Source organism: Macrobrachium nipponense, chromosome 17 (genome assembly GCF_015104395.2).
Source record: "Macrobrachium nipponense isolate FS-2020 chromosome 17, ASM1510439v2, whole genome shotgun sequence".
Taxonomy (NCBI): domain Eukaryota; kingdom Metazoa; phylum Arthropoda; class Malacostraca; order Decapoda; family Palaemonidae; genus Macrobrachium; species Macrobrachium nipponense.
In genome coordinates, this window is record NC_087210.1 from 15,475,565 (window position 1) to 15,498,296 (window position 22,732).

At 37.2% G+C, this 22,732-nt stretch overlaps 1 long non-coding RNA gene across 1 annotated transcript in view; it reads left to right on the top strand.

Moving 5' to 3' along the window:
* The first annotated feature begins 16,499 nt into the window (after positions 1 to 16,499).
* LOC135196012 (uncharacterized) overlaps positions 16,500 to 22,732 on the top strand; it is a 324,883-nt gene continuing 318,650 nt past the window's right edge. The window contains exon 1 of the long non-coding RNA XR_010310272.1: positions 16,500 to 16,803. This is a non-coding gene — a long non-coding RNA (uncharacterized LOC135196012). The remainder of the gene's footprint in view (positions 16,804 to 22,732) is intronic.

A 22,732-nucleotide genomic window follows, 5' to 3' on the forward strand; every position in this document is an offset into this window, starting at 1 on the left:
TCCTTCGGGTCGTATTGTCGGAAGTATGTCCCTTTATGTAGTCGATTCCGACAGCCGCCGGAGCGTTCCGCATTAAAAACGAGATTAACGACGAGATACGGTGTCTGTCGAAGAGTCCATGAAATTCCTTTCACAATTGTAGGCGGTTGTTACTTGACTGTAGTCGTCCGCTGCGACGAACGATTTTTTGAAGTTGCGATGTGAAACTCTCGTACTATAGGATACTGTAACCAGGTTCCATTAATCAGCTGCAAGTGAAATTATACTTGTCACAAGGGCAAAGTAAATTCAGACGACATCCAAATACAGGGGAGGGGAGAGAGCCATTTAGACCAGACTTAACCCACATGAATTCGCTGATATTTTGGAATTCAAAAGAGTCCGCTGTACAAACATTTTTATCCATGGCATTAACAATGAGTGAACCTATCCAGGTCTATGATGACTGTAAAATATCCATAATTATAACAATAAATAGATATCATTACGAATCTCAAAGAAAATTCGATATTACTGGTAGTAAGTTACTAGACAAAGAAGTGGAAAACGGAGCTATTTGTAAGATTGCCAGGCAACATAAGAGTCAAAGAGAATATTAATCATGATTCTATGTGCCCTAATAACAAAAGTTTCATATTCAATTTTCTCGCGCGCATCCTCTGAGGTTTATTTTTTTTTTTAAAAAACTTTATCAATAGGTAGGAGATACAACGAAAAAAACCCACTATGTAACTAATTTCTAAATAAACTTTGGGTTTTTTCAAGAAATGTGCCATTTTCCCATAAATGTGATTTACCTTCTAAATGTTCTAAGCTAATGTTGCAAGAAAAATTAATTCCATTTTATCCATGTGATACTTCTAAATGTCTATGTCAGAAATTAATTATTTTGTGTTATAGAAATTCTATTTCCTTATTTATTAATTTTAAAATGATTGCAAGTTGCATTGCGCATACCGATAGACACCTGTACCTAAGTCTGCCTTGCCCATGAGAAGTTTGGGCTAACATTCCTTTCTCCAGTCAATCTGCTTTTGCAAGCGCGAGATGAAGCCTGTGTAAGCAGATTATTGAGGTTAAAAGGAACAAATGCTGATACGGCAATGATGACGTCGTCACTTGGCAGGAGATTGCTCTCAGCCAGCTAAGAGTTACGTTACTTGCTGTAAAAGATACGACTTTAGTATTTTCAAATGATATTTAGTGTTTTAATTCTCCACCCGCATGAGAAGAATGTCTGAAAAAAAAAAAAACAGTACCAAAATTGAACAATATATTAGTTTCATGTTGGCATTATGTTAAATAAATATTCCTTATTCAAACTATATGAAAAAGGTTTTCCATACAAATTCTATATATATTATTAGCCCTGTATAAGATTCATATAGGATTATTCCATAGATAACATTTTCACTTCTAGACTTCCTGACTTTAAAATCTCTTTATTTTATTTTATTTTTATTTATTTATTATTAGTTTATTTATTTATTTATTTTTTTTTTCATTGACTACGAATATAAATCACCGGGGACAGACAATATGTCAGTAGTTTTGATATGTGTTTGAACTTTTAGCTTATTTGTCATTACTAAAGCGTTAAGTTAGAGTTCAAATCTTTACGCATATATATTTGGTTACGTTTTTGCTTATTGATTTTATCGTGATTCCTTTTTTATTATAATTTTGTAACCCTTCCGACTTCTTACGGAGTGTATTATATTGACTCCACTTGTATCCATATTTATCTTATTTTTTTATATTTATTTATTTTATATATTTTTTTATATATTTATTTGATAAATTAATGGTTGGCTTGAATATGTGAAAAGTGTTCTAGCGGCGTACCGTATAAGGCTACTTGCGGCATCAATTCTATAGATACAAGATATAAATGATAAACGTATTTAAAACCGCGAGAACCGCTATAATCCAGTTCGGATCCAACATCACGAGTTGTAACTCGTAAGACATTGACACTTCCTATTTAATTATCCGTTATTTCTACCAAACCGATTGGACTCTGGGTGATAAATATTATTGGTTTTGCTTAATGGAAAGGAATTCACACAACGTGTTAAGGAGATATTATTGATTTACACCACCCGAGTCACAGATTATTATGTGTTGAATTCCATATTTACTGATTTAGCACTCATAAATATACCTAACGCACTCAATTGCGGTGTTTGTTTTTTTAGTGCTATTAATTCTTATAACGTGTCAAGGAACTATTAACACTAAGAAGTGTTTATTCCCTCTGTCAGACTCGTAATTCTGTTAATAATTCTACGTATAGTCTTTCAAGGATTGATTTGGCACAGGATAGGCTCCTAAACTGACAGGTGTCTTAGTTGTATCCCTTGTTTTCATGACACGTGTTACAATTAGTTATGTGCTTTTTATATCTGTAAGCATTGTAGGCCAGTAAATAGTGATTTGGCTTTCTGTGACATAGTAGGGAACCCTGGATGACGGAATGCAAAACCAGTTTATGACGGTTGGTATGAAAAGATATTATTACTACTACCTGATCGTTAGTCATCTGCTGTGTTCTTCGGGTTTTCCTCGTCACAGACCTACATATATTATTACATTTGATTACATTATTCTGATACACATACTTTAAATGTACTTTTGCTTTAAGGTTTCTGCTCAAAAGTGTTTATTGTTTTTGCTTAGCCGCTGACCCTGTTTCCGTTTCGAAGTGTTTATTGTTTGGTGTTTATTGCTGCTGACTCTGTTTCCGTTCGAAGTGTTTATTGTTTGGGTTATGTCTGTTGACGCTTGCTTTGTTCAGTTTGTACAGTTTCTGCGCTCCAACCCAGATATTCAATGCTCGCGATCTCTTTGGGTTAAGGATTTTCTTGTTTAGATACGGTTTTAACAATAGGTACGGATGTTTCTATATTTTTTAGTATAATTAATGGTTTTTTTTGCTGTATGGTGCGGGATTGCGGATAATGCGTCAGCTATGATATTTGCTTTCCCAGGTAGATATCTTATCTTGGCTCCAATAACCTGAATGATCATTTGTCACCGAGTTCCTTTTGGACTGTGATTAAAGCCTTTGAAAAACTCGGTAAAGGACTCATGTTCAGTAAGGACTTTATCCAGGATAGCCATAGATTTATGAACTTAAAATGTACTAGTGTTAAAGATCCTAGCCCTTCCTTGCCTATTACTGCATATTTAACTTTCAGAGGGCTTTAGTTTACGTGAAATAAAAAACTATAGGGAAGAACTGTTTATCATATGACTGAGTAATACCCCTCTTAACCCCTTGGGTCTGAGCGTCTGTGCAATAAAAAAAAAACCTTATTTAAATCAGGGATTTTTAAGTTAGGTAAGCTGCATTATTCCGCTTTTAATGATATTCGAACGCCTGTTGATGCTTTTCAGACCATAATAAATCTACGCTCTTCTTCGTAAGATCTGTCAAAGGAGCTGCTAATGATTGAAGAGTTAACATATTTGCATACGATTGTAATGCCCACTTACAGCGCAAAAAGTGCTGTATCCCCCTTTTATTTTACGTTAATAAGTACCGGAAAGTGTATGAATAAGCCGACACCTTACCATGGACCTACTTTTAAGACCTTGACCAGACACATAAAAACCTAGATAAACATGTTCGGTTTTTAAAAAACGTCACATTTAGATATTTTACTGAGATTATTGTCTTTGTCTGTAGCACTAGCTTACTTTATGTGGAATGTACTTCTAAGGTGGTATTAGAAAAGATTACAATATCATCCATATAGGCATGTAGGTTACCCTAAAAGCTCCAAAACACTATATTGTAATTGGGGCGCAACGTAAGCCGGAGGCTACGTAAAAATTGATAATGTCCCCTGAGTGTGCTGAAAACGGAGTATGAGGTACAATCACTTAGGTAATGGTATCTGTAAAAGCTTTTAAGTAAGTCCAGTTGGTGAAAAAAAATTTATTCTAAGCTAACAGAGATAAGAGTGTCGTCGGTACTCGCACTGGAAAACTATCGAAGTCGTTTCCTTGTTTAAGCGACAGAAATCTACGCAGATACGCCAAGTCCGATCCTTTATGACATGAACGTTTGAGAGAAAAATTATATGGGCTATTTGATTTCCTAATGACTCCTATACTAAACATTTTTCAACGTCGTCATTTATTTCTATTTTGAAATTTCATTGGGGGTTCTACACGAGGTACGTATATAGCTTTTATGTTTGTCCTTAGACCGTATTTTGTTTTTCAATGACATCGTTTTTTCTCCCAGAGATCACTCGCTAGTGGAGAAAACTTCCTGGTATTCAGGTAGAAGATAAAAAAAAATTTTCTGCTGAATCACCTCTGCTTGATGACTTTACGGATATTACTTTAGATAGATTATCGAGAGATTCATCCACGACTGGTTGGGGGGCGTTATTAAAAACTAGCAACAATAAAAATGCGATATTTAATAACTTCCGTATCCACGATATGTATACTTTTAGGGCTTTGTTCGCGGAAATCGTTATATTTCAGAGTGTCGGGAAGGATTAAAAATTTCATTTCCCAGCAAAGTCTTTTTACACGCACTAAGACATTCGAGGGTGCATGCTTCTCGAGATTTTTGCGTGCAATAAAGTACGACTGCGGTTGTGGGAGAAATTCCTGTTGGGTCATTTGAACAATGTTACGATTTATGAGACAAATGTATAGTTCCTTTTATAAGTTATTATTTGATTACTGTCTCATTTTTGTTCAAACGGATTTAATATGTTGAAGGTTTTATAGGATTTTCCTTTGATAAACACGCCTTATTTTGCAGGATGTAGATAATATTTGTATACCCCCCCCCCCCCTAGATGGATCTTACAATACACTACATACAGATCAATGTTTTTTATAACTATAGAGGTATCTGTAAGCGCTCGCTTATCCGGACTTCTCATTAGGGAAGTTCGAACAACAGACGGTGAGTCCGTAAATACAAGATATTACGTGTATTAAAGAGAAAAAACAAGATATTCTAATTTTTACGGCGCGTACAGTTGGGCTTAATCACCAGTACTCATAATAACTATGTAGTAAAAAAACGAAAACCTGCTCTGATTACTTATACGGTCGTGTGTTTCATAGGAAAAATCCTTTTTAATTCAAAAAGATATCGGTATGTATGAACCAACATCGCTTTTCCCCACTCTGCTAGAGTCGCTTATTGTGTGGGAATTTGCTTCGCTTTGAAAAACTTCGGCAGTTTTTTGACTAACCTTGACCGCTTCGACTAGGTGACACAGTAACCGAGTTTTGCTTGTTTGATTCTGAAAGGCTACTGTTTCTATTTCTTTTTGTAATAATTAGGATCCTTCTCTTTATTACCATCGGCAACGTATTGTGTGTTTCAGCATTATGTTGCTGGTTACGTATACAGCAATGAATGACGAACTATTAGGAACTGAGGCGATTACTAATAAGACAAGTTATCACTACTGCATTCAATATTAACTGTTTTGTACTTCATTCTTTGCTAAAATTTGAAATAGTGAGGATCCTGGTCAGTGCGTTTAGCCTGATGAAAGTTTTTTACAGACATGTTATTCCTTGCAATTCCAGCCATATTTTTAAAGTTAAGTTTGAGTCATTGAGGTTTCGATATTTTATATAACTCAAAAACTCAAGGCTAAAACTGCGATCGGGACTTTGCAAAGGAGCATTTATTGTCATGACCCGAAATAGTGTTACCTCTAATTTATTTATAGATTTGTACGGGGTGTTTCCACTTGTGTTTTGTGTGTTTTTCTAATCACTACGGTGCTTAACGACCCTATCCATGCATCTGTATAAATACAGACGTCCACTGCGTAACGCATATTCACTGTTTATATTGATTTGTTACGTAAGGATTAATAGTCACCCAAAATGATAAAATTACATAGTATATGATTATGATATTTGCAGTAGAAACTTCTGGAACAGACAATCAAAGATAAAAACTCGCAGTAGCGAAATCTCAATGAATATAGATAATTTCTGTAAAAAAGTAAGATTAAGAATGTCTCGTAACTTCAGCCACAGGAATAACGAAATTCGACCTGCAAAAGGAAACACTCAAAAGTTACTCCAAATGATAAAAAAATTGTACTTAGCTTGCTTTTGTGGGAAGTCACGGTGTTTCCGATAACGGACACACGCCTTGGTCCTCCTTCTCTATTTAGCGGACGACCTGGTTTGGGCTTCAGTTTCCCCCGTGCGCGTTTGTTTGTTTGATTCGATGATTCGAGCCCTTGAAAATCCGATGCTGCAGACGCGTTCGGTTTGTTTCTTGAAGTTCCGGAAACTCTCACTAACGATGTTTTCTTGAATGATTCTAATGAGAGACGAAAGCTTTCCGTTGCCGTAGGAAAAAGGACACGTCGTTTGTTTCTTGAAGTTATTCACTAACGATGATACTAGTTGCTTGACGAATCTTGTTGTTTTCTGAGTCGCTCACTAATGATATACTAGGTTGCTTGAAGAATCTGCTGCTTCCCGTCGTCGTTTGACTTCTATGATACATGATTTATTATTCTGGGTTTTTTCTCGTAGGACGTTGTAGAGTTCTTCTGGTCCGCTGGCCACCATATTAGGGCTTGTGCCTTTTATTGATAAGGCGCCTATGAGTAATGTTAGACTAGCGATAACTTATACGCTAAGTCGGTTTGGTATTGCACTTCCATCTTCAATGGAGTGTCTGGGGTTTTGTAGATCACTTACGAACGTCGGTATTATCTTTACGACGAATGTGTTGAACTCATGGTTCGGTGAGGTTCTTTGTAGAAAACACAAGGTATAAAAATAGTATATTCTTCTGAAGTTTTACATGATGAAGATAGGTATGATCGTACAAGTCTTCTATGACGATAGCTGATCGCTTCTGCCAATGATGATGGCTAATCCTATTCCTCTACATGATAAAGCTTAGTAAAGAGGTACAGGTCTTCTAATGACGATAGCTAACTCTGTTCTGCTCGTCTACCATCTCTGTTACAAGTTATGAAGGAACAGACAGTAGTTCGAACATATGAACATACTATCAGATGACATAGTTTCATACGAACACACAATCAAATTGAGACCCCCCCCTCCCCCCGCTACAGATCACGTAGGCGGTGGTTGTCTCAAGCAGGAATCTTTGGACTAATGTTTTATAAACAATTGAATGACTACAGGTAACGGCATGTTATCTTTAGCTTACATACTTATTGTATTACGTCATCTTTAGCGTCTCTAGTCCTGATCACATTCCTGCAAGCCCCCCCCAATCTGGTTGACCTCTTTAGTTTTTAGACTTTTATTTTATATATGGGACTAACATTCCATATTTTTTATTATGTAAAACACTTACATATATATATATATATATATATATATATATAGATATATATATAATATATAATATATATAATATATATTTATAATAATCTATATATATATATATATATATATATATATATATATATAATCTATATTATACAATATATATATATATATATATATATATATATATATATTCTATATATACAGATATATATATATATATAATATATATATATATATATATATATATATATATAGATATATATAGATATATGTATATATATATATATATATATATACATGTATATATATATATATCTATATAGATATATATATATAGATATATATATATATAGATATATATTATATACTATATATATATATATATTATATATATAGATATATAGTATTATATATATATATATATATATATATATATATCTATATATATATATATATATATATATATATATATATATATATCTAGATATATATCTATTATGATCTCTATATATATATATATTATAGTTATATATATATATATATATATATGATATATTATATATATATATATATATATATATATATATATATATATATATATATATATATATATATAAAGAGGGTGAATGTACAGGCTCATCATTTTTAACTTCCATGGAGACAGTTCCAAGTCACAAGACACCGTCAGCTTAAGAATGCTGATAACTTTTTTGGTGGCGTGACATTAAGATGCTTACTAAGCGGGTCAAGAACGATATTCTGTAGTTCCAGAAGGTGCCTTTGAAAACTAGCTGCAACCAGTTTTATGAGGGTGTGACGGAAGAGTGTGAATTCATGTGTACGTGTACGAGCTATGTCCATTCTTAATGGCATGTATTAGCCAAACAATGGAGACGGCTGCCTTGGGGAGAAGAGCCTGGATAGCTCTGCAATGGTTTCTTTATTAAGTGCTTGGAGATTCTAGCTGGAGATGGGCGGATCTAGTGGAAGGGACTAAGTGTCCTAGTGAAGGGGACTGTGTCCTGTGTGGAGAGGGACTACCATCTTTTTGGAAGAGCAGATAATTGGTGTTTGACTATTACTGATTAAGACTGATATTTTACCGGGGGGGGGGTGTTATCTAAGTTAATTGAACTATGAGCTATCATTCTATTAATTATCCTGTAAGAATCTGAATTATTCTATTGGTACTTTTACTTGAATAAACGTATATTTTTGTTTAGTTCGACTCTGATTTGATGACTAATGAAATGGAGAGAGAGAGAGAGAGGAGAGAGAGAGGGAGGGACAAGGTGTTACCAGTTCGCCTTTCTGCTATGGCTAAACGCTAACCAAATGAAATACGAGACTCTATCTCGTAAGATATATATATATATATATATATATATATATATAATATATATATATATATATATATATATACTATATATATAATATATATATATATATTTTATATATATATATATATATATATATATATATATATATATATATATATATATATATATATATATATAATATTATCATTCAAATATATTTTTTTTAGATTGCACTGAAACTACTGTTACCGTAGTTCGATATAAATTTATTTATTGCATTCTAGTTTTTATGAAGTCTAGTTTTATGATGTCTCCACTCCCGAACTTAGACTCAGGTTGCCGACCAAAGTGTTTCCAAACAACTCATTAATATCGGAGCCTTGACTGATTGCTTCCGGCATTTTTGTCTGCTTTTTTTACCTAAACACTCATCAATCTTAAGTCCTTAATAAAGAAGTGATATAAACTGTCAGAACAAAGGCCAATAAATAAGAAAAATTAAGGAGTGTAAAAGAGACACTGTATTTTCTTTCTGCGAAGTTCAGACGTAAACGTAATTAATCGTTAACTCAGGGAGCACATCAATCACAGGAAAGTAAGGTGCCGCTGGAGAATGGTCTAAATTACTTATCATCAAGCTGTTATCAGAGAGAGAGAGATATAAATTTGTCAGGAGCAATGGAAGGTAACGTACATTATTCCCATAACTGTTTTAATTGGCTCTGTTTATTCAAGGGTACCATCGAGGTAAATGAAGCGATAATTACGGGAAGGTGGTGGGGGCCGGGTGATGAGAAAGACATTAACGAATGCAGGTGTAAAAACTACCTACTATCATTTGAGCATTATAAAGTTAAACCACCTGAGATGCAATGTACTTTTGAGAGATCGAATTTCTGCTAATCTTCAGAAACTCGGCTTTAGGTTTTTAGATTCTCATTATATCCCTTTTCATGTGTGAGTCGAGAAAGGTAAGCATGATTAAATAAGACCTCGTCCTGTACTGAACAGGTCGTCACTGTACTATTATTATTATTTTTTTCTTTTTTGCAGTCATAAGGTAGGGGGGTGGGTTCGAGCGCTCTCTTTTTGGCGGTGACCTGCAGCATATACAGTCGTTGTATGCTTATTTATTACTCTTGACTCTGTGGCAATTGCATGATTTCCTAAAAAGATGAATCCGATTTTCTCATTAATTATTTTTTAATGTAAACCCGTTGCTTGAGGGCATCAAGACTGGTATCAAACGTTCAAACAGATAGTTAAAAAACTGTTACAGTCTGCTTGGTAATCTCTCACCTGGATCACTCTTGAGCGGAAATTAACGGGCAAATGTTTGTGCCGTTTGAGATACTGTTCATATTTTTATGTCTTTATTTTTCTGATACACAGATGAAGTTCATATTCTGATCGTATCTTTCATCTTTGGTAAGTACCCCCTATTATCCTTTCCCATCGTTTTTTTAGTTAAGCTTGGCTATTATAAATTTGTCACGTGATTTACTTGAATGTTGATACATGCATCCTGTAGTATGGGCGGAAGAGTTCTATATAGAATCAGGCATTACATGAATTTCAGAAATGTTTGAGATGCGTATCAGAAAATAGATGGCTCTTTTTAAACCCCGGAACAGTAATAATAGAAAAAAACCCCGAGAAGAGCAATCTAAATAAGTATTTGGAAGTGTATTAAATCTGGTAACATTCCAAGAATTAATTAGAAGATATCATAACAACATAAAAGAAACGTGGATATGAAATATCTTGTAATAGAAGTGATAATTCAAAACATGTAAATGTCAAAACTGATAAGAAACACTCTTTCTCCACAACTTTCTTATCTTATCTTTCCATTTTTTTTGTTTGCAACACAACTCTCAACTTTGGAATCGTAAAAAAGAAAAGAAAAAGCATATTTTTGTCAACATAAATCTAATACCATTCCATGCAATATTTTGCAGAGAGTGAAAGACGAAACAGAGAGGTCGTTAAATAAATACGTACGAGAAGAAAAGAAACGAAACATCATTCAATATGACTCTCCAGTTATTTTTTTCTTATTATTTTAGAGAGAGAGAGAGAGAGAGAGAGAGAGAGAGAGAGAGGAGAGAGAGAGAGAGAGAGAGAGAGAGAGAGAGAGTTCTCAGAATCACCTCGAGAAGAAGAAAATACCACAAAATGGAATGCAATAAGTATTGTCTGTCCGCCGAGCTGGACTTTCTGTCAGCTGTATTTTAGGATATCCTGAAGCTTCTTTTCTCTGAGGTTGTTTTTTTATCTTTGGTTTTTCCGTTTAGCTTTTTACATTCAGGCAGTAATTGCGCAGTCGGGTATATCGGAATAATACTAACAAGGTTTGGAGTATTCTTGGGGTGGATGTACCTCCGGCAGTCGGAAAAGGGAATCAGCAATATATATATATATATATATTATATATATATATATATATATATATATATATATATATATATATATTCTTCAATACTGAAAAGAGTGCCTCTCGGTCATCGTGCCTTGTTAATGTTGAATCTTTTGGTTGTTATACCATGGAAATTTAAAATATTTCTAACCAAGATTTTATTTTCTGAGGGTTTTATCTGTTTTCTTTACTGATTCTTAACCCTCAATATATCGAAACTTTACTATCTCCTATTGTCCCTAACTTTATTCTGCTTCTAGGCTTTTTCCCCAACCTGTGTTTTTCCTTCCCTTTCCCTTCCCCCCTTTCCCCCAACCGTGACCCAAGAAGCATCCGCTCAATATTGACTTGTGTTCCAGAAACTCACTTCAAAGGAGAGCTCAGTCTGGAAGATCTCGATGCCGAGGGTTTATTTATCGGGGGTCTAAAGCATGACTTCGAACTCCATTAAGATGATAATCCAACTTTTTGAGTGAGATAAGGCTCTCTCTCTCACCTTGAGAGTTAAGAGGTCCTGTATTCCCCAAAATCGGGCTGACAAAATTAGAACTAAGTCCGGACGGACTCAACTCATTCAAACACAATGCCGCATATGATCGCAAATTCTAAAATATCCATTAAGGAAGTGCTGATGCCTCGATTTTCCTTATGGACCAGGTAATTTTGAGGATCCATGTGAAAGGACTCGAACATAGATCGACGATTTTATGACATCGATAACATTCAAGCAAATGTGAAGTATTGCGGATTCCGGTTGGAGACGGAGACAAGTGCGTGTGGATGAGTCAGATAAGCAGACAGAATCATGATTTCTTCTTACAGGACGTCGTAGGCGGGTAGTGTCGTCAGTGCACCTCATACGGTAGGCGTTAGTTAATGTTCTTGCAGCGTGCCCTCGGCCCCTAGCTGCACCCCCTTTTGTTCCTTTTATTGTAACCTCCTTTCATACTCACTTTCTTCCGTCTTACTCTCCGCCCTTTTCTAACACTTGATTCATAGTGCAGCTGTGAGGTTTTCCTTCTGTTACACCTTTTAAAGCTTTTACTGTCAATTTTGGTTTAGCGCTGAATGACCTCGCAGGTCCTTGTGTTGGTCTTTTGGCCTAAAATTCTTTATTCAGTTTTTTAATTCAATTCACACAGGAAATGGCACCTGAAAGAATTAATACACAACAATGGCTAAGCCATCTTTGATAATGCAGGAGACCTTCACGAAAAACTTGCCTTCATTGTTTGTTATGCTATACACTAAAACTGTATTGACCTCCCCATAACATTTGTCAAGGAAACTATTTTCTTTTGAATCATAGAAATATATTTAGTATAATTTACTGTTCGTTTCCGTCATTTTCTCCTCTAGCATTCTCTTCAAATACCAAAGCCACATAAACACACTTCTGCCAACAACGTTATTTATGTGAACCATACACGTCTGCAACCTACGCATACTACATTTATACCATTTCGGGTATAAAATTCCTTGCGCTCGGAAATTTACAAGTTTAATCAGTTCTTCAGACTTTTACTTCCCCTTGTATATGTATGTACCTACTTTATTACCTAACATTGGACGTTATGTTTGCTTTAGCATAAAAGTTAACTATTTCGACATATCAGCCACGCTTACAGCATTCTAGTTTTTGAAAATTTATGAAACGTTCAAGGAATAATACTTAGATTAAATTACAAATATTTTGTTACCTTGTCATAGTTAGATGCTTGATCTCTTGGTCTGCGGTGGGAAAATACCAACGGCATACTAGTAACTACAACAACATGAACGGAAAACGCCGTGATCACATTAGATGAGAAGAATATTAGTAATGAGAATGCTAAATCGAATTACTATAAAATGAACTATTTGGACGCCTGATGTGAGTAATTGGGAATGGAATAAACAAGGAGAACCTTAACATGAAACCAAATTTATTGAAGATTACCACTCACACACACACACATACACACACACACATACACACACACACACACACACACACCATATATATATATATGTATATATATATATATATATATATATATATATATATATATATATATATATATATATTGACATATATAAAAACAAAATATTAAAATTCCAAAAATAATCGTGGCCCCTATAGCACATTTTTCCATCATTAAGCAAAAAAACATACTGTTCTTAGTATTTTCGTGTTTTACTTCGACATCTAGTAATTCATCTTCTCCCTCGTCGGGTTACCAACTCAAAATACAGTTCCCGCGCGATGGATTTTAACTATGCTACCATCATACATCAAGGTAAACTAAGGTTGGGGGAGGGAGAGAGAGAGAGAGAGAGAGAGAGGAGAGAGAGAGAGAGAAGGGCGTGCTGAAAGAGAAGACACAATGAAAGAGAATGTGTAACGCATTCTTTTCAGTCTTTTTCAACCTCCCGCAGCGCACGTCATTAACATAAAGCTCAAAAAGATGTCTTCCATGACGAGGGAGAACGCTTTATCTTCATTCAAAAGTTGATGAAGAATGTGAATGCGATTTTTGTTCGTCTCTGCAAAGAAAAAAATAATCTTCCTTGATATTATCTCATATACACCAAACAAAATTTATTCATTTTTGACGTTTTAAGAAATAAAAGTAATCATACTTTATAAAACGGAATTTCATATTGCTCTATTAAAACTTAACCGAAGCACAAAAGTTCTTGATCTGTCTTATTTGCACTTAGCAATAGTTCTTTGGGAAATGTCTGTGTAAAGTAAGTTTTCATGATGAAATGCGCTGTTATTTCATAAGCTTCAAAGATATAATGGTCTGCCCTTAATTTACTTCATATTAACATTAGACGATTTAATTTTTGTTATTTTTGAATTGTGGGATAATCAAGCACAGATATTTTTACTCTCTACCATAAAATGATACTCCATGATAATTGCCTTTCAATAGTGACAAATTCGATTTTGCAAAAGCCTTTATTTTACTACTACAATTATTTTAGTAATGAAGTGTATCGAACTTTTTTAATATTTTATTTTAAATATTTTACATAATAGATTTATAAAATATATATATACCAATTATTCTTAATTAAACTTCGCATAATTAAGAAGAAAATAAAAAGACATTCACTGATATTCTTCTCTGCCCAGTATTAAGTTAGATTTTCTGTCAGGATACTTAGTCAGTCTGATCTTAAAGCTGAATTTTATTCTATTTATGGCGATATGTCCCAAAAAGAAAAGAAACAATAAAAATACTGCGTTAAAATAACCAATTGAAATTAATAACAAATTTGAAACAGACCATAACTGTTAGTGATGGAAAGCGAGGAAAACACTTATCTCCTCAATCCCCGCGCGAGCTGCCTTTTTTGTGCGTGTGCCCAGTCCAAGTGTTTGTTGATTTTGATTAAGGCTGGCCTTATGCCAGCACGGTTCCTGCTCATAAGCAGCCCAGTAAAGTAAAGTCCAAGCATGAATCAAAATAACTTCAGTAGTGGTAGTAAATCATTGATAATACTTCCTCATTGGGCCTAAAACATCACGCTTTCATGCCCCCGCTACTTTCCTAATGTATTGCGCAGTTTTTGTCATGCATGCACTGATCACAAGATCATGATAATGGTCTATAAGGTTTCCGCCATCCTGTTCAATTAAGTTAATTGTTGCAGGAGCATCCGCCCCTACCCCACTTCCGTTTGAGCATTCCTTCGATTTTGTTTATTCACTAAAATGAAAAGTTAAAATGAATAAGCTGCTGTCACGGGCCACCCAGACTGCCGGTCCCCTAGAAAGTAGTACCAATACCCCCCCCCCCCCCACCCCCCCCCCCCCCCACATGCTTGGGCTCTAAATTCCCTCCTATGGCTGCTAAACGCACATCTCACTTAACCCACCAGAAAACATATTCGATAGCCATTAATCGTTCCAAGTTCACCCTCACGTACTATCGCTAATCTACGCTAATCATTCCACGCAGAAATCATCTCATAATTCACACTCGAACGGCTCTCTCTCTCAATAAGTCAGCTTCAGACGCATAATATGTGCTGCCATCTGCTAAATGGCGGTCTGAGCGCTGGTTGGGGGATGAGATCGAGACGCAAATTTCCCCTCTAGAGTGATGCAGTGTCTGTAAGAGAGCAAAGGAGAGGGTCTGGAAGTGCCAATACGCGCACTTTTCATTCATACAACTCTTGACTTTCGAATGTGTTTATGAATGGAAGTAAACATAAAGAATTACGATAATTATCTTATATCCTTTTCCTTTTACGTGGTTACGTCACCATCATATTGATGAATAAGCACTTATCAACATTATTCCCCTTGAGAGTTAGTTATTCCTGGGGTATAGCGAATTTAATACTAAACAATATTTCCCACTTAATATTTATGAATATAAACAAATTATCGTTTTTGTAAGGAATAAAATTCATATATGTGTATTTATATCTCTGTAACATAAGACGAGTGATTCGCATGACGAAAATTAATAACGTTCCTGCAGAGAACAAAAAATATAGCGAACTGACGATGCATTAGATCATTTGGTAAATGTTGGCCAACTGTTTCTAACAGCCATGGCGTCATCTGGTCTCTAATAGTATGGGGGGGGGGGGGAGGGGGGTGGGGTGGGCGGGGGGCGGGTAGTGACATTCTGAAAATATATGGTTAATATTGGCGAGCGAAGTGCGCCTTTGCAGAAATGATCATGATTTGGTGTATTTGTATAGCTTATAAATATGAATATATGGATGCTATTAGGGAAAGATGATGACTGATTTATAAGTATTTGTCAGTCAATATCAATAACCTCATTTCCAGCATCTGTTATATAAAACTTGGAGGGAAAAAGTGGGGGACATGTCCTCCCGCAGATAACGCCCATGCTAACAGCTAAATGAAGCATCGCAAATTGATGGCAAAAATCAATGAATGACATTACCCTCAATAGCCACTGAGATCCTTCGCTCAGGTGGTGAAAGAAAAAATTCAGGAAGTCGCTCACTCAAGTGACAAGTGGTTCATCAACTCTCGCTTCTGTTTCACTTTATGGTAATGTAAACACCACAGTTCCATTGCAGTCTGTTTCGATGAGTCGTGATGAAGTGCATGACGATAAATTATTGTTGATTATACAGCAGGTTTAATTAAGAAGCACGTTTGATAGCGGTGACGACATTTTACTATCGAAATGCAGCCGAATCTTACCCAGCGGATGAATACTATTTTTTTTTATAGAAATATTATGGGGAACGAGTTGGCATGTTTATTTATCAATAATACATGAAATACTGATAGCAAAATAACAATATTAAAAAAAAAAACTGTAATTATAAGAATATAGTATACACTTAATTCAATAAAAATGGTCATTTCAACCGTAAATAATGAAACAGGAACTACTTCGCTGATCGGAAAGAACCGTCAGTCTGTCACACGGCTCATTCCCTATTAATTCTCGGCACCAAGGAAGGTGGAACCTGGAGGTCTGCACTGTGAAACGACTAGTCATTAATGTGTGCAGTGACATATTTTGCGCAATACAGTCGTGGTTTGAACTTTGAATTACCTGCATTGCTGAAGGGCATCTATGGTGTACCTAAGGAAATCTCGTTAAAGTGGTTATCAAATTTAGTCAACATTCAACACCTGCTACATTCAAGTGAAAAAATACATGGCCATCATCACTATTGAATGTTGTGAAGAAGCTTCTAACACTATAGTCTAGGCAACGAAGTTATCATGCCAGTGCCGTAGCGTCTCGAGAGGTAAGCGGAGTTTACCTTTGCAGTGCATTGTGCAAATAATTTTATTTATAAGGCAATAAGGGAAAATCTGATTTGCCATTTAGGCTAGGTATTAGCGGCTACCGACCCTTCGGCCTCCATACTTACCAGTTCATGTGAAATATGGGGATGCACGTAAAAAAATACACAAATATTTTCATTTTCGTAAACATAAACAAGAATTTTAAAAAACACATTTGCACTAACGGGCAGTAATTGTTCCCGTCTTCAAATAGAGCGAACCAGGCAGTGCAATTTCCGAAAGAACGTAATAAATGTACCCAGATAGGAATTCAAATAGTCAAATATCATCCGGGTAGATCTAGTGTACCTATCCGCGGCGGCCCAGAGTATGGCAGTTGCGGTTTTTCTATGCAGTTTTACCCCCTGAACAAGAATATGAAGTAATATTTATTCGGACGACTCTAATTTACCTTTGAACTCTATCCTACGGTAAAGGGGATTCCCATTGGGAACCGGGGTTTTGGGTGGGGACAAACCCTAACTCTATCCTACGGTAAAGGGGACCCCCAGTGGGAACCGGGGTTTTGGGTGGGGAGAAACCACTTGGGGGTGATTTTGCCGTGTTATTGTGGTATTTCCCACATTTATCACTTTTAAAAAACACGAAATACAGGCGGAAATAAGAGATAACAAAACTAGCGATAGTGGAGCCGTTCCACATCCATATTCGTCTACTACTACTACTACCACAACACTGAATCCTACTACCGCATGCGCTAATGCTACTGCGCATGCGCTAACTGTAAGGGAGCTTTTGGCCCTAACTCAGACTGCTTAGTGAGGAAAGAAAATGGGGTTTGGGACGGGAGGGATACATGTATTTAGCCAAACACGTTACAGTATGACCCCTACGTTGCTACCGGACTGAGTGAAGGATTGGGTGGTACAGGGTTCCCAGATTTGGCAGTTTCTCACAAAAATTTGGCTTTTTTTCCTAATTTGGTGGGTAAAATTCACTTTGGCTGGTTAGTGGTATTTTGGCTGGTTTCAAATACTTTCTATTTGAGCTAACACTGATCCCACGTTTGAGGAATAACTCCCCAGATTGGGAATTTTTGAAGGTTTTCAGGAAAATCTGGGGAATTTGAATAGGTTTTCAGTAAACTTGGTAACATTTCAGCAAAATATGTAGATGGAATTAAAATAAAATCACACACACACCAGACGACCACAAAAACAGGCCGCCGGATTCTCAGAGAACGAGCCTCATTTCAAAATTTCAATTCATTCTCGTTTTTTTTCCTGTATTCTTATATTAGTTTATATTATCTAACTAAAACTATGATGCCGCTATACAAGCATATATATGATAAAAAAAAAAATATACATTTATAAAGATAAATATAACGCACATATATTTGCCGGTTATTTGGGTTGGTTGGATTTCCATTTGGCGGCATTTGGGCTGGTTTCATGGTAGACTTTGGCTGGTTGGTAGTGGTGTCATCTGGGAACCCTGGCTGGTAACCATACGTTGAGTTACATAAAAGCATTTCCTAAGTTTTGTTTATTTAAAAACATGTTATGTGAATTCTAGTGTTTATTCCTTTTCATTTTTCCATAGTATTTGTATAATAACTGTTTTGAAATATCCCTACCTAATCATTTCACCATATATAACTTGATATTATGTTATAATTGAGGACAGACACCTAAAAATGCCTACGTGTGATATAGAACTCAGTTTTAGGACGTTTCGATACCTAACCTGTTACGTGAAATTGCACATTGCGTTGCATATTACATACACACTCCCTATCATTTATACACAAGTCAATCCCTCCCCTTTCCAGTATTCACGACTGGCTCTTTACGTTACACCATTTACAATGCATTTCTCACTGATACCAATATCTAGATTAAAGTTTGCCATATTTTTATAAAACCTACATTTAAATATTCCATTATACACTTTTACAGACATTACAATTTACACCTCCCTTCCAGTTTCCTTACTATTATGCAGTTATGTATGGTTACTTTTTACATTTTACACTTCCACACCCATCAAAGTTAGGTTTATATGTCATTTTACCTACTGGGGGCCGAATCCCATCCCCCGGTTAGGCAACATACCCATTAGGGTTAGTTTGTTATATTGTTGGTTTACCTACTAATTTTTACTTCCTTGAAGGGGGTTACCCGGTTAGGCTAGGTTGGTTAGTTCTTCAAGGGTGGATACCGGGGGGCGGGGGGGGGGGGGGGGGTTGGTTAGGTTACATTCCCTACTTGGTTACATACTAGGTTAGGTTTTGGTTTAGGGTTACATTTCCTTACTATCTATTAAGAGTAAGGTTAGGCCTTTAAGGGGGGGTACGGGGGGCGAAGCCCCCATGGTCAGGCAATATTCCTACTAGGTTAGGTTAGGTTAGGTTGGTTAGGTTACATTCCTTACTAGGTTAGGTAGCCTTTAAGGGGGGGTACGGGGGGGGGCGAAGCCCCCTGGTCAAGCAATATTCCCTACTAGGTTAGGTTAGGTTAGGTTACATTCCTTACTAGGTTACGTTCAGCGGCCTAGTATTTCCCTACTAGTTAGGTTAGGTTGCGTCCTTACTAGGTTAGGTTTCGGCCTTTAAGGGGGGGGTAATAGGGGGGGCGAACAGCCCCCATGGGTAGGCAATGTTTCCCTACTAGGTTAGTTTTAGGTTGGTTAGGTTACATTCCTTACTAGGTTTACATTAGGCCTATAATTTACCCTTAACTAGGTTAGGTTAGGTTAGATTTCCTTACTAGGTTAGGTTAGGCCATTAAGGGGGGGTGGGGGGGTACGGGTGGGGGGGCGAAGACCCCCATTGGTCAGGCAAATATTCCCTACTAGGTTAGGTTTAGGTTAGGTTGGTTAGGTTTACATTCCTTATACTAGGTTATGGTTAGGCCTTTAAGGGGGGGCGAAGCCCCCCTGTCAGGCAATATTCCCTACTAGGTTAGGTTAGGTTAGGTTGGTTAGGTACATTTCCTTATAGGTTACGTTAGGCCTAGTTATTTCCCTACTAGGTTAGGTTAGGTTACGTTCCTTACTAGTTAGGTTAGGCCTTTAAGGGGGGGTTACCGGGGGAAGGGGGCGAAGCCCCCCTTTGTCAGGGCAATATCCCTACTAGGTTAGGTTAGGTTTAGGTGGTTAGTTACATTCCTTACTAGTAGGTTAGGCCTTTAAGGGGGGGTTACTACCCGGGGGGGGGGGGCGAAGCCCCCCTGGTCAGGCAATATTCCCTACTAGGTTTAGGTTAGGTTAGGTTGGGTTTAGGTTACATTCCTTACTAGGGTTAGGTTAGGCCTTTAAGGGGGGTACGGGGGGGCGAGCCCCCCACCCCTGGTCAGGCAATATTCCCTACTAGGTTAGGTTAGGTTAGGTTGGTTAGGTTACATTCCTTACTTGGTTAGGTTAGGCCTAGTATTTCCCTACTAGGTTAGGTTAGGTTACGTTCCTTACTAGGTTAGGTTAGGCCTTTAAGGGGGGTACGGGGGGGGGAAGCCCCCCTGGTCAGGCAATGTTCCCTACTAGGTTAGGTTAGGCCTTTAAGGGGGGGTACGGGGGGCGAAGCCCCCTGGTCAGGCAATATTCCCTACTAGGTTAGGTTAGGTTACATTCCTTACTAGGTTAGGTTAGGCCTTTAAGGGGGGGTGGGGGGGGTACGGGGGCAAATTCCCCTGGTCAGGCAACATTGCCTACTAGGTTAAGTTCCCTACTAGGTAAGGTTACATCCCCTGCTAGGTTAGGTTATGTTAGGTTGGTTTGGTTCTTTAAGGGGGGTTACCGCAGGCCCAACCCACCCCTGGTCAGGCAACATCCCCTACAAGTTTAATTAGTTTTGTTATATGCTAACCTATGTTTAATTTGGTCTTTTGTATTTATTAAAACAACTATAGGCCCTATTACACATTTACCACCCAGGACTTAAATCACCCCCCCCCTGGGGGACCCCCCCCCTGGGCCCGTTATATATGTATTTGTATTATTATTTCATATTTTGAACCCATCCCACATTTACATTTAGTTCCTTAACTACCCATTTTTACTTTATTACCCTTAACATTGCCAACTCCTTATCTTGTTAAGTGCTTGTTCATTTACTCAGCCCCACCCTGCCTCAACCAATAGCATCAAAGCATTTTTACTACTCCACCCACCTCTCCTACCCTGTTTTTCTACGGTCTGGCCTCCTGCCACCTCCTAACTGTAGAACTCCAACAATGTTGATTCTGCCGCCATGACATCCACTGCTGCATCTACTTCACGCTCGCCCCAGCCCTCACCAGGAACTCTTTGCCAACTTCATGTAACAATTGTTACATGAGTTACAAAGATTTTTTCTGCCTTTTACTCAGGTAATTATGATCGACTAATCGGTTTTGCCAGGACCATGGCCTCCTGAGAAAGCAGGTCTTTTGCCCCCATTCAGTCGACTCCAAGATACGGGAGGAGAATGTATAACTTCGTCGGGTACTTGGCTGTTGCTTATTTCAAGCTGCATTTGAGGAACCAAGACCCGCCTCCACGCATTCTTTTAAAAGCAGCTGCTGCTGTGTACCCTCCACCCCTTTAAGGTAAGGTCCAAACATTATTTCCTTAATTATTATGTTTTAGGAAAGTGAGTGTTAGGCTTTCGCCGAAAGTTGCGTCAAGGTATGTTACTATTCAGTGGGGTGCTGCTAAAGACAACTCGTACCTTCCACCTTACCCCGCCCACCCTCTGTGCGTTACCCCCCCCACCCCTTAGTGAACATATGGCTCCTTGGTGGTTGGGGAATTTAAACATGGCAGCTGTGTTTACATTGCCTTCACCGTAACGAATACTTGGTACCTTCCTATAGGACCGTTCTTCGGTGACTTAGACTATGGCAATTGACCTTTTCTATGTTATTTTAGTTGCTTTACAAGGGTTGTAAGGAATATTTTGTTCGTTTGGTTGGAACTAAACTTTAATATACCTTTGAGTTTGGTGCGGCTATTATGTAACTTTCAAAGGTCAATTACTGCTTAGTTACAGCCGCCCGAATGGATATTACTTTTAAATCTTGTACAGTAACTCAAATAACATAGGAATCAGTCAATTGCCATAGTCTAAGCCACCGCGGATTGCTTTCTGTAGAAATACCTCCTTAATATTTTGCTAAAAAAATATATATATATATGAAAATAGTGAATATAATACAGTACAGGTGAGATAATCGGATAAACCTACCGCAATTATGAGACACCCATTTTATTTGTAAGTTTTTTTATACGTTCATCCCCGAGGTGCTGGAGCCAAACATAGTCGAAGTTCTTCGAGGCGCTTGTGTTTGGAACCATTCTTTAATGGTTGTAAGTAAAATTATAAACATATGACGGTGATATTTCGCATTATTTTGGTAAAGCCCAATAAATAAAAAAATTCCGACCCCGTACTGCTTTAGCGTAAAATAACGAATGGCCAGCCTCTGCCATAGCGCGACCACTTTCCCGAAAATCGGAAATTATTGCCTTGATTTATGACTCTGGAGAAAAGCTTAATTCGAGAAGAAAGTATAGGTCCCGAGGTGTTTTGCTTCTACGGATGCTGGCTCTTGACTAATGTCTATCCTGCGTTATAGGACTTCAACGTTAAAGTTCTTTTTCGGGAAGGTGGTTGCGCTACGGTAGTGGCTGGCCATTCGATATTTTACCTTATTATACCCTCTGATATATGTTCAGTCAAGAAATTCATTTAAAATCGATATCTTAGTGCCACCGCTCCGTTACATTTACCCAAAGAAATTGCGGTATGTTTGTTTTTAGCAGAGGCCTGCAAGGGTCGGCTGTCATAAGTGGTTACGCCCGTGGCTGTCAAAGGTTTGTAGTTAAATGCAGGATCCTGGTTAAATGGTTGGTCAGATACATCGCGTCGTAATGTGCCTACACTGCACT